General features: G+C 44.6%; 1 pseudogene; it reads right to left on the bottom strand.

Moving 5' to 3' along the window:
* Positions 1 to 7770: 7770 nt before the first annotated feature.
* Positions 7771 to 8612, bottom strand: LOC102868322 (annotated as a pseudogene).
* Positions 8613 to 8958: the final 346 nt, after the last annotated feature.

The raw sequence follows: 8958 nt of genomic DNA, 5'->3' as shown, positions 1-8958 counted from the left end.
ATAAAACATAAATGGATAATATACACACGGATTAATTTATCTGATGTGGCACACCGGAATAAAATTTACTTTATCTGTTGAAAGAGATAGTGGAAAAGCCTGATACGATCACTTAGCATAAGACCAGAGGTTCAGTGTGGAACAGAACAACAATTTTCCAAAAACAAATTCAAAATGAAGCTGAAGAAAATGAAAACCTATCCAGAAGAGCCAAAACAAAAAAGGAGCAAGTCTGTACCACCTGAATTTAAAGACCATCTCCAGAACGGAGTCAATGCACTGAACAGAAACGACTGAAGATCAAATGAGGTGTGAGAAGACATCCATAAAGAAAGCAAACAGTCACTGAAAATACGGGAAAGAAAGAAAGAAAGAAAGAAAGAAAAGACCAAAATGAGTGTCTGAAGACTCTGTAATTTGCTCTTAACCGTAGAGAAGGCAACACAAAAGAAAGAGATTATGAAATAAGAGTGGTAGACAGATGTCAAAGGACAGCTCAAGAAGACAAAGCGATTATTTAGTGAAATGTGCAATGACCTAGAGTTAGAAAACCACAAACCATCGTCAGCTATTCACCCATCAAATGCATAATGAGCACGTGCTATATGCTAGGCACTGAGGGTACAATAGTAAGTAAAAGAGATGGGTTCCCAGTAATTTGTGCTTTTATTTATTCATGCCTACATTCACTTAGTCATCAGACGTTTCTTGAAACTGAAGAAGAACGTGAGTCTCTGAATCGAGATGCTGGAGAAGAGCACTATATATCCAGCAGACAGCCAAAAGATAAACACGTCTGTTGTCGAGGAAGTTCAGCCACGGTGTTCCTTAGAGGAGGGTCCTGAAACGTGGCCCACACCCTTGGAGTGTGCAGTTAGGAGGCGCCAGTGCTGAAAAGGTGGAGAATCAGAGAAAGAGAAGGCCTTCAACAGGAAGGACTGACTGACACAGTGACTGGAACAGTGGGCTCACCCGTACCAGAGACAGCGAGGACGGGGCAGGAGAGCACATGGGACAGATGGCAAACTAGGATGGGGCAGGAGAGCACATGGGACAGACGGTGAGGACTAGGACGGGACAGGAGAGCACACGGGGTGGACGCTAAGGACAAGGACGGGGCAGGAGAGTGCACAGGGCGGATCTGTTGCTCAGAAAGTCCTTAGGAGTTGGAGTTGACTAGGTAGGTGGTACATAACAGCAACAATGTGTTATGCTAATTAACAACACAGGATGTTCTAAAACTATTTGAATCTGAACTCTTTTAGGCCATTTAGGTCTATGGGACAACAGTCATGAATCACAGGGACCCTTGGCTTCACTGGACTGACTTAATGGGGGAAGTAAAATCATTAGACAGTGAAAAATACTGGGCAAGTAATTAAAACAGAGTTCAAAGCCATGCTGGATATGTTAAAGAAATGCCAAAGGGCGGATGAATCATTATCATCTCACTTAATTCCCACAATCTAGCCTGAGTGGTGCACTATTAGCATCCACATTTTACAGTTGAAGCAGCTAAGGTCTGGTGATGTTACGGAGCTCCTGGGCTTCCCCCATCAGGACAGACCCTCGGGAAAGTCACTGCTGCCCAGGCAGAGCGAAGCAGCTTTGCTGTCTGTTACAAGCTCTCGGGTCTGCACTTTGTGCAAGGAAACGCTGCAGAGAGGGAAGGCTGAGGAGCTGAGATGGCAAAGGCTATAATCTGATCAAGAAAGAAAAGCAAATCCAATTAAACCCTGATTAACAAATTATTTCTTCTGCTGGGTGGAGAGCAAGAAGGTCAACTGGGTCGACAGATGACTTGATTTGAACAGCTGGGGATTATGATTAATCTTCATTTAGAAGATGCAGAATGAAACTGTTTGATGAAGGGGCAGAGGGGAGATGGTATCCAAGAGTAGATCATTCCAGCACTGGGGTTGCTTTAATCAATACACCACAGATGAAATGATAAAGGCAATTAGGCTACAGATGAAAGCAATAAACACATCACAAATATAGCAGCCTCTATTCCAAGCACCAAGTCAAAGCCTGCTGGCTGGGAGCATGTGAGGTGCCTGGAGGCTGGGAACAGCCTGGAAAACACCCACTTAACTGAGTGCATGGCTCAGAGCAATGATTCCTAGAAACACCTGCATCTCCGCAGAAAGCGGACACAAGGTGCGTCCTGGGCCTTCCTCCACCTGTTCACAAATGAGGATGGCAGGAAGGGCCAAACTCAAAGCAAAAATCTGTATCCAGTGGACTGCAGGATCTGTGTGTATGGACTCTCCAGCCTTCAGTAGGGATTCCATCTCAACATCAGGTAGACCAAAATCCTCAGCACTGGTCAATAGGCAGCATCATGACAGATGGAGAGGAAAAGACATGAAGTCAAAGATTTCATTTCACTTGGATCCAAAATCAACATCCACGGTAGCAGTAATCAAGAAATCAGAAGGCGTGCTGCACTGGGGAGACCTGCTGTCAAGGGCCTCTCCAGGGTGCTGAAGAGCAAGGGTGTCAGGTCAAAGACCAAGGATTCAAGCTATGGTATTCTCAGTTGTTTCTTATGCATCTAAATGCCAGACAAAGAGTAAAGAAGACAGAAGAAAAATCAAAGCCTTTGAGCTGTGGTGGCGAAGAGTACAGAATATCCCACGGACAACAGACAAGTCTGTTCTGGACAAAGTGTGACCAGCGTGCTCCTTGAGATGAGGGGAAACTGTCTCACATACCCCGTGGGCATGCTGTTGGGCATAGTGTCAGGAGAAGCTAGTCCTTGGAAAAAGATATCATGCTGGGAAAAGTGGACGGTTAGCAAAAGAGAGGTTCACCCACAGTGAGGCAGATGGAGAGCCCTCAATGAGCTGGACGGACAGAGTGGCTTGTAACAACAGGTGAGCATGTCAGAAATTGTGAGGATGGCACAGGGTAAGATTCAGGTCTGTCGGTCATGGGAGGATGGCACAGGGAAGGACTCAGGTCTGTTGGTCACAGGACTACCGTGACTTGAAGCTGACTGAATAGCACAACAGCCGTGGACTCTGGAGCCACTGAGTCCCTGCGAATTTTTGTCCACTGTCAGTGAGATGGCCCTAGTTCTTGGTGAGCTCGTGTATAATAGAATGAAGGCTGCCTGCACCTGTACCAGCCCCCCCCCATGTGTTTATAGATCAGACCACCTTGATTAATAGGGCTTCACTGGCTGTTTCTTAAAATAATTCAACAGACTTTCTTTCCCTAGTCCAATCCTAGTCTGGGAACTCTGCCGATATCCGTCCAGCATCAGAGTAACACAGAAGCCTTCGCTGACAGGTGCAATAGCTGCAGAGGCGGTACACTGGCTGGGAATTGAGTCAAGGTCTCCTGCATGAAAGGTGGGAATTCTACCTCCCAACCACTGAGTTCAAGGAGGCTGCTTCGGGCTTCCCCAGGGCAATCGTCATCAGACATGAACTCTGGTAATGGGTATGCAGCAGAGGGTATGGTTCTAATTTCCCTAAATCTGACACTGCTAAACAGAATTTTCCCCCATTCAATATCCTCTTCCTCCACTGGTATTTCCTTAAACCACGTTCACTTGTTCACAGTCAGTCCTGGGTTCTTGCCTGCAGGATGATACTATCGTGAGCACAGCAGCATCAGCTAATAAAATCCTGTCAGGCTCCCAATCCCGTCACCACCGCTGGCTCCCACACCCATGGTGGTGACAGCACCTCAGCTCTGCCTTCCAGCTTCTCTTATTTGCCACATTCATCATCTAAATAGAACACTGTGTGTTCAGAATCAGGCCTCAAAAGCACAAAGACCAAATGCTGCAGAGAGGTGGAATTAAACCCATGCCTCATGGCCAGAAGCCTCAGTGGGGTCCAGGCAGGAAAGACGAGTGACAGAGACCTGATAGAATCCAGATAGGATCATGTTAATATACAGCCAACTTGGAAAGGCTGAGCTCTGATTTAAGCATGAAAACAAAGCAACGGCATTGTAAGGGAAGGTTTCACTTTTTTGTTACACATCTCTCATAAATTCATGTCTTTTAGCCCTTTTTCTTCTTTTGCTAAATTCATCCTAAGGATCACACTAAAAGGGAAAAAAAGGAGAATGATAACACACAAATGTCTACCAAGGGTGGTCCTGGTCCTCCACGTGTCCATCTGGTGAAAAGAGTGATGCAAGTTTTCGTTTAGGCAAGGATGTGTGATCTGATTAAGAATGTAAAGAGACAGAAGCACCCGACGTGCCCATCAACAAACGAATGGACAGAAAAACTATTGTACATTCACACAATGGAATACTATGAAGCACTGAAAAACAAGGAATGTATAAAATAGAACACAATATGGGTGACCCTGGACAACATTAGGCTGAGTGAAATATCTCAATCACAAAAGGACAAATACTGCATAACACCACTGTTCTAAAACAGGACTGAAATGGGGGTTGGGGAAACCAAGGAAAAAGGGGATAGATAATGAACACTGCATTGGAACAGATGAAAGAAAGAACTATTTAAAAGAAATACATGACTAGGTATTAAACGTACAGCAATAGCCAAGAATAAGAGGTACATTGCAAAGAGGATTCAGGGCAGGGGAGGGAGTGAACTGAAGGTGAGGGAGGGGAGGGAGAGGGGGTAAAAATGTGCAACAATGAATGAATGAAAATCTAACTTTTCTGTAAACTTTAGTTAAACTCACAAAATAAAAAAAAATCCTTCAAAAACAGAATGTAGAAAAGCAGTCAGTGTAATATTTTACTGCAAAAACATTTGGATATTTTACAACTAAAAAGTTATGAATCAACCCTGTAAAGGGTTATTTTTATACCAAAGTGTGTACTAACATCATTGGAATAAACAGATCAAAATTGGTATAAATAAAAATGTAAAGTAATGGCTGTATTAAGAAGCCAAGATTGCTGACATTCTTCTGCTTGATCAAAGATCCCAGTGAGGACAGCAGTTGCCATTAAATCTGTGCACTGGAGATGAGCACGCAATACCCCAAGGACTGTCAAAAGAACAAACATGTTCCGAAGAAAGTGCAGTCCTGGAGAGGGTGAAACCAGGCTGCTCCTCGGAAGCAAGGATTCTGAAGCTTCTTCTGACATACTTTGGACATGTTGCAAGGAGGGACCAGTCCTTGGAGAGGGACTTCATGCTTGGGAGGGTGGAGGGACGGTGCAGGAGGGGAAGACCCTCTATGAGGTGAGCTGATTTAGTGACTGGGGTAATGGGGTTAGTTGTGCGATTGGCACAAGATAGAGCAGGGTTTAGGGCTGTTGTACATAGGGTCGCTATGAGTCACAGGCTACTCGAGGGCACATAACAAAAATAAGTCCAAGTGCTCCTTGGAGGCAAAGATGAAGAAGCTTCATCTCTCATGCTCTGGACATGTTGCTAGGAGAGGTTATTCGTTGAAGGGTCAGAAAAGGAGAGGAAGATCTTTGATGAGGTGGACTGACACAGTGACTGCAGCAATGGGCTCCTGAGTGACAGAGCTAGCGAGGACGCCGCAGGTCAAGACAGGGTTCCGATCTGTTGTTCACAGGGTCACAATGAGTCATACTCAACTCATTGGCACTTAACAACAAAAACACTTGAAGTGTGCTCAGATTGGAAGCCTTGGAATTCCTTGGACATTTGTGAGAAATGCAGGACCTCAGGCCCCGCCTGAAACTACAGCATCAGAAGCCCTACATTTCAAGAGATCTCAATTCACTGAGATGCTCTTTAGGGTTCAAGGAGCCCTGAGCTCAGTGAATAACTGTGAGTGAAGAAAGCAATGCACTGTCACACATGCAATCTGCTCATGTGCCCACCGCCGGCAGATACCCGCTGCAGCGGCCAGCATGCGTGGTGCATCCACACTAAACCATGAGTTCACAGCAATCACACCAATGACCCCACAGCTTCTGCTTTAAGGAAGCCAGGCCGTGAAGGGGCCAGTGAGGGAGAGCTGGGTCATTTGTCAGAATGCAGCTTCTCTGTCTCATTTGGACTCTGCTTTCTTGTCAGGGCAGCCTTGAGCTGTCAGCCTCATAGGCTTCTCCTGTTGGTCATTCTGCACTGTGCTAACCTCAGAATCTCACTGAGATGCTCATTCCCAGAGAGCAAACCTGTGAAACTCAGATCTCCTTCTCCTGAGGCTCAAATGATGGAGTGTCTGAAGACCTGGCAGAGGAGGGCTGCTCTCTCCCACTTCCAGGAGAGGCTGTCTCACCTTTTGCTCCTACAGAGCAGGACTTCTGCTCACCAGAGCATTCTGCAATGAGGTCTAACGAGATTCAGTGGGACTCGGACTCCAACAAGGGCCTCCTTCTGAGCTTGGACAAACCACCCACTGCCAGCATTCCTGCACTTCTCCAGAGAAACAAATTATTAAAATGCAGCTTGTGCCTCCCACCTCCATCCAAGTTCACTGGGTCTGGGAGAGTAAAAAGGTAGTTGATGGAAGTCAAGAACACAAAGTCAGATTAACAACATGAGGCTGCTGACAGACAGGACCACGGAGCTGAGATGCTGAAACTTGCCAGCACCAGCATTTTAATTGCAAGATGGCTTTCATCAGAAGATGCCGAATTAACTGACGTGGAAGAGCAGAAAGGGGCAGCGATGTGGGGCTGGCTGACCCTGATTAAATTGGATCTTATGACGGAAGCGATGTTCCCCTCATCTCCCTCCCTCCTCCCTCCCCGCTCTCCACACTCTTCTCCCAACAATGCCTCCAAGTTCTAAATGACTTCAAAAAGGGAAACAGGGCAACAGAATAACCTATAACAAGCACAGCTCAAGTCTATTCTGTGAGATACAGTTGTAAAAAAATACATCAGCACCCTAAAAGAATCCAGCTTAAAACTACATAAAATGCATTCTTTCCAATGGTAACATAATTGGGTAAGAGGAATTACGTTAATTTTTGAAAGGTAATTCTAGTATAAAATATCTATGATCATTCACAAATGTACACATAGAAGAAAATGAAAATAGCTGTCAAGCTCAGACATAATGGTTGTTGATTATTAATTTCTAATGATAGAAATGTGTGTGTGTGTGTGTGTGTGTGTGTGTGTGTGTGTGTGTGTAGAAAGAAAAAAGAGAGAGACCGGGAGAAAGAGTCAACAATTGCCAACAGATTGGGAGAGAGAGAAAGAAATGGTGGATAATGATGATGATGATGGTGTATATGCCTTATGACCTGTTAAGTTTATTTAACATTATATTGTGAATGATCTTAACAATCTGATAAAAAATTATATATACTACACTGAAACAGATGACAAAGAGAACTGCTTAAAAGGGATGTGTGATTAGGTATTGTCCTGACAGGAGTCCAGAACGAAGGCTGCATAGTGGAGTGGACTTGGGGGGAGGGATTGCAGAACAATAACAGAATTTTTCTTTTACTTTTCAAAGAGAACAATGAACTGGAGGGGAGGGGTGGGTAGGGAGAAAAGTGCAACAATGAATGAATGGAAATCCAAAATCTCTGTAAATTTTCATTAAAATTAATAATAATGAAAATATAAAAAAAGTATTTTGGTTTATTTTAGAGTAAAAATTCTAAGTAAGGTATCCTCTGTGCAATTAATAAAAACAAAACACCAATTTCCTGAACTACTAAAATCATTCTTGATGATTTTGGAGAAAATGTTGATTTTAAAAGAATATTATAGCCACTGGTATGGTCAACAGCTGAAACCTTCAGGTAGTTAGAACTGGTTATGAGTCGCAGTAGTTAAATAAGTGAAATTGAAATTTATATCATACATCTAGTGAAACTTTTTTCATGCTATATTGTCTTTAATTCTGTCCTCTTCATTCCCATCCCTAGAGATCATTTCCCCCACTGCTCTGTTTTGCCCCTGGCTCTTGTCTCTCTCTTCAGCAATGGTAAGGCAAACACCCTTTCCTTGGGGAAGAGAAACCCATGGTTTATTGCCTTTACCAATAAAATATTGAAAGGTTGGGTGGCAAAGCTGTTGCCATCGGCATCTTTCACATGAACCACATCTAAAGAGCCAGGAAGTCTCCCTCTGTTAGGATCACACCATTCTTCCCAGGTTAGCAGCTGCCGTCACCAGGCACTAGTTATCAGTGTCAGTTGCTGAAATCAGTAATCTTTCCAGACTCCAAATCAGTCTGACTAGTGAGGATGAGAGGATCAGGGTAGTGGACTTTCGAGCATCATGGGTCAGCAGACAAGGGGTTCCTTTTGTACCCACAAAGGCTTCTCTTACTTGACCTTTGCCTCCGCAGGTGCAATGCGGTGAACAGTGAAATGATCACATGGAAAGTCTTGTCCCCTCAGGTCCATAAAACCAGCAGGGTAGGTTCTAGCAGTTCAGACCTAGCCATCAATCTTAATGAACTGCTGCATGCAGATTTTTCAAACCTCATCTCCTGTCAGGACACTCTTACGTCTGTTTCTTAAGACAATGATCAGAGGCAGACATTTCCTCCGTTTGTGGAGAACACTAGACGGACAAGGAGCAAATACACCTGTCAGTTTGCCCAGCATCCAATGGGTTGAAGCTGCTCCAAGCTTCAGATGCTTTCAGGGACCACGAGCCTTGACTTCACTGGGCACAGAGACATCTAACGAAACTTTAAAAAGCCCTGGTGGCATAGTGTGCTATCGGCCGGACTGCTAACTGAAAGATCAACAGTTCGAACCAGCAGCTGCCCCATGGCGGGGTAAAGGAGGCGGTCTCCTCCCATAAAGATAACAGCCTTAAAACTGATGGCAAATCACTGTGAATTGGGATGGACTTGAAAGCATTGGGTTGGGTTGGGTGTTAATGATAGAATCCATGAAACTGTTCTGAAGATCACAGGCTATTACCTTAAATCCTGTCTACGACTCAGGGATAGGAATACAAATACAAAGCCCTCTGGGGCTGAGCCTTCACTTATATGGAATATTCCTCTCCTTGGGGAACTCAGGCGGCATGATTCGTGGGCAGTTATACTGG

This window comes from Elephantulus edwardii, unplaced genomic scaffold (genome assembly GCF_000299155.1).
Source record: "Elephantulus edwardii isolate Elephantulus edwardi_28Jun2011 unplaced genomic scaffold, EleEdw1.0 scaffold00027, whole genome shotgun sequence".
Lineage (NCBI taxonomy): Eukaryota > Metazoa > Chordata > Mammalia > Macroscelidea > Macroscelididae > Elephantulus > Elephantulus edwardii.
Note: the sequence above shows the minus strand (reverse complement) of the source record. Positions and strands in the feature narration are given on the sequence as shown.